Consider the following 4,846-nt stretch of genomic DNA (forward strand, 5'->3'; position numbering starts at 1 on the left):
GTTCAGGATATAACCTCTGGAATTATAAGAGGAAGCCATCTGATTGCAACTTTTGCAGGAARTGGGAGAAATCTTCTATACATCGCCATAGGGACATAGTGTAAGGACATATTTSTAATCTAGTTTTGGGGGCAATTTTGAGCTATTTCATACAATCAAGGTAAGCTCTGCTTATCAACCATAAACCAGATTCAAGTGCCATGTCCATATTCTTTGTTCATTGCTGCATATGTTTTGGAAGTGGGAAAAGCTTTACTGAAAGTGTGCAGAAAGGATGAAATGTACTTCCTAGGGCAGRTCCAATTAGCAGCAGTTTCTCTAACAAATTTATGGCATTTATTTATTTTTTGGCCTTTAAGACTTCGTTCTACTGGGAAATCTCTGACTCATGTACAATACAAGTATAGTCCAGCAGGGTGGAGTCATTGGTAAGAGGTCATTAAGCAAAACATTCCTTCAAGTTGCTGCTGTAAAATTGGGTGGTTCAATTCAAAACACAGCACAAAATGGCCATTACCTGCATTAGCCAGATTCTCTGTCTGGAATTACTTAGTTCTTCCTAATCTTCCTCTGCAGATTGCTAGCCACACTGGGGAAATGAAAATTCCATTTAAAGGGAATTGGTCTGTTCCACCCAAGGGTCAAACAGCAGCTTGGCCCAGAGCCTTGTCCTCGGTCCAGCCCCTCTTCCTCTACTCCTCAGCAGCCAGAATTRTGATTGTCCTTGCACTGGGGCCTCAGTCTGCCTCCCTCAAGGCCAGGGAAGAGTCCCCAACTCTGTACATCCACTGAGCACTATCCTTGATTAATTAATCCAGGCACACAAATCCCAAAAGGTCTTGGTATTTTGGGAAGGCAAATGGTGTCTTACAAAGTCAACTGAGATCAAGCTGGATTTGTCAGTTGTACATAGATGCCCCAGCAATTCAAAGGGATTGATCTGATATTTTTGGTGATGAAAACAACCAGACACGTGCTGTTTGAGCATGTCAGAAAAGCTTCCAGGGGAAATGTGAACAGAGGGGAGGAGAAGATGCCGGATTTCCAACGAAGGAAGAGCCAGTGAAGAAGTAAGTAGCTGTAGATAGCAAGGTGTAATCTAGTAAATCCTCTGAATAACTTAATTAGATTTGATTCAGCAAAACACATGTCCAGCTTCTGCTGAACACCAGCCAGTGTTGAGGGGGCAGGGAGCAGGAGGGGCTTCCATGAATCCTGTAGGAAACAGCTATTGCAGAGATTAAAGGAATTGGGCAGAAGAGGTACTGAGACATTCCTGAAGTCTTGATGAAGATTTTTAACCTAAAGGTGCCAGATTTGCTGAYGCTGCCAGAGAATCAAAAGTATCATGAAACTGGCTATGGGAAAGGGGCAAAGAGTTTCATCACAAGATGTTGGTAAAAGTGAGGAAGCTGTAGCCCAGTTAGGCTTTGCCCATCTCTCTTCCTTCCCCACTCCCCATTCCCTGTGAACTTTGCACTTGAGGCATAAGGAAAAAGTAGAAACGCCACTGAATTCATGTGAGAATGCACTGTTCTTTTATGTGGCATCAAAGATACAATKCAATTTGATACAGTTATCTGGGTTTTATCCTGTTTTAGTTTTGCTGTCAGGCTCCAGGTTGCTGTAACTCAGCATAGGTCCATTTTGGAACCAGCTGGAGGTCTGGTGGGCGTAATTGCATTGCTGCCTGTACAATTCTTGCCTTGCATCAAGGTGAAAAAGAGACGCATCTCCACTGAATTGCAAAAGTTTTGGAAAATTGCTAGAGAAACAAGAACATCTCTGTGAAAACTAAGGTTGTAGAAAGCCTCTCTCTTCACTTCTTGTTTTTAAAGGGTAGCTTTCCCCACTTGTGCCAGATCATTTGGCTCTTCTTCATCATTCTTGCTTCATAATGCTTGGATCAGCTTTTCAGTGGGCAGTGCTTTTTGTTGGGACTGTCAAGAGGTGATGTCAAGAGCAGGATGGATTTTCTGTCTTCCTCTAGCTGTCTTGCTGGCTGGCTGTGCTTTTTGCCTCTTCTGCATTTTGTCTGCTCATCTTTGTGTTTTACTCTGCTTTTTCTTATCTTCCCCAGTTCTAGCTCTTTCTGCCCGTTTTTGGACAATCTTTTGTTCACTTTTTGCCAAGTTCCATTCTTTGAGCTGAGGATGTTCAGAAACTGGAACTGGTYCTCAGGCATACACAATCCAATTTATTATGGATGCCAACAATACATTTTCATCATGACACTTTGAAGATGTTTATTTCAATTTGCTTAAAATGTACCTAGGTCAAATCCTGTATGTGTATACAAACTTAACAGCAAAATGAGACGTACCTCATCATTTAAGATTTGTTTGCTCAATATTGGATCCTGTACAGACTTGCAGATATCTTCTCTATTGAAGAGTTGATATCAGCTTAGGTTTATTTTAAATTTGTCTGCTTGTAAGCTTCTCATTATGATAATATGTGAGCATCTCAGAGGCAGGTGGTTAGATAAGAAACACTCTTACCCTTATTTAGGAGATAAGTGACMTGCTGATGGTCACTTAATCACAGAAGTTTGCAGCAGAGCTTGTGGTTCAGCTGTAGCTTCTGAGGAGTGCCTGGGAGCTGGCTGTGATCTGTGCAGGGCTGGCAGCCTGGTGTCTCACCGGGGAGCAGCAGAGTGCATGTGAATAAACTGAGAGCGTGCTGCGGTCTCCCAGGATTTGATCAGGAATGACATGACTTTAGTCCCTGCCGCAGGCACTGTCACCCAGCTCGGGGAAGTGAGATGTATATGAAGAAAGGAAATAGTTTGGCCTGTGAAATGATCTATAGCTCAGGGGATGGTTCCAARGCCAGAACCCAAGGATTTCAGTCCCGGTTCTTTCTCTGCCAGCAGTTGGTGTTTCAGTGCACTTCAGCAGCTGTGTGAGTGCAGAGAGCTTTGTGCTGCAACCTTGGGGTGCAGCCAGAGCTCACAGAGAGCTTTCCCAAAGTCATTACAGGCAGAGCTGGGAGCAAGCATTCCGTGTACAATGGTGACAAKTATCCAATCTCAGGCTTTGAGAAGRAAAAGARAAAATTCGGGACTACTTTGGTCCCCTGTGTCACCCATCCCAAGTCGTTCTGTAGCAGCCAGACCAAATTAAAGGTTTATGACTCTGCCTTTATTCTTTATCAAGTACTTTGTCTCTTTGGAGTTTGCATTCCTGGAGTTCATTCTCCTCAACAGACCCAGATGAGACTGTTGTGACCCATGTTTCTGCAAGTATTTGATTGTCCCTCTTTGATTTTTTGAGGAGGAAAGCCACGATCCTGGTGTTTCTCTTGTCGTGGCAATATAGGTACAGATTCCTCTGCTGCTTGTTTTTTGCTGTTATTGTAGCCAGAGTAGTTAGATGAGATCTCTGACTTGTCTTCAAGTGATATGTTCAAAGCCTCAGAAGAAGAAAGGGCTATGGCTGTAAAAATAAAATAAATCCACAGGATTGTGGCCACAGGGTTGGCATAACCTGATGCCACATAACCTACTTGGTAACTCTTAAGTGTGCAATACTTTTGCATTTACAAAAGAGCTCTCAGTTAAAAACAGGGTAGATCAGACTTCATTCGTGGCAGATTTTCCCCCACATATCTCAGGATCAAGACTATTTTCTCCAGAAAGCTGCCAAGGAAAGCTCCAAGCTGAGGTGTTCCAAGTTTTTGGGACTCTGTAAGCYTTGGGTTTCTAAACTGTGCATCACTGAGTGATGATGCAAGAAGTCAAAAGGCACAATGTCATCTGTGAAAGAATTAAGATTTGGACTGTATGGGGTGTATGTGACTCATATCCTTTAACTTTTGGTGGTAATGATGTGTAACCTTAGTCATGATCTTCATTACAAAATTCTCCCTGTCTTTGCAGTTAGATCCACCTAATCTGCTTTGTCGTATCTCGTGGATGAATCTAATTAGGAAGATTTAATAGGAAATCATTAGGTGATTTCATAGGAAGGCAACAACTTTTCTCTACTGCCATCCTCCCACTCCCCGGGGCTCCTACTTTGCAGTCACTTCTCCCTTACTCCTTCCTCAGCAGAACGAGCAGTTCTGAAGCAATGAGATGACCAACACCAGTTTCCCATGTATTGTGTCATGTTTGGGTGACTGACTAGTCCAAAAGGTACAATCTGATAAATTTTAATAGGTTTTTGGGGGGCACAGTGATGAATTTCTGTGTGGGGTTTCTGCTCTCTTGTAGGGTGGAAGCCCACACAAGTGCTCCAGTTGAGGCATCGGCAGATTCCCTCCCTTTTTTTTTCCACAGAAAACAAATGCCCTCCAAAGGCTCAGGAGTGATCGTTGGGTCTTCTGTCTGTTGTGAAATAAGTTAGATGCTGGCCAAAAGCCTGCAAGCTCATTTGGAGGAAGCACACAGGCATTGCATTGACACACAGGTGATCACAGATGTCTCAGTTCTGTGGGAAGCAGCTTAAAACACGGCTGGCAGAGCTGCGGAGCACCAGTTTCAAGAGCTGGCAGGCTGTTGTAGGAACTAAACTCCAAAAYTGAGAATCTGTCGTAGAAAATTGCCTCTCCTCCCAATCTGCTCTTGAAGGGGCACTTTTAGCCTCTCCAGGACCTTGCTGGGACTCTCCAGCTCTCAGTCGAACTGCTCTCTCCTCGCCGGTCTAAGTGTGGAACGRTTTAAGCTGTTTTCCCACCACGCTGGGGGAACTCGGGCTCCCCAGGTTCAGCACCCCGACCACGCCGCAGACAAAGAGGRGCTCGGTGCGCGCTGTCAGCGCGTCCTTCCCGCAGGACGGCGTGCGGCCCCGAGCGCTGTGCGCGGCCTGCCCGGCCGGGGCCGCGCTCGGGGATGCTCCGGGCG

This window comes from Malurus melanocephalus, unplaced genomic scaffold (genome assembly GCF_030028575.1).
Source record: "Malurus melanocephalus ecotype Western Australia unplaced genomic scaffold, MMel_1.1 scaffold_220, whole genome shotgun sequence".
NCBI lineage: Eukaryota > Metazoa > Chordata > Aves > Passeriformes > Maluridae > Malurus > Malurus melanocephalus.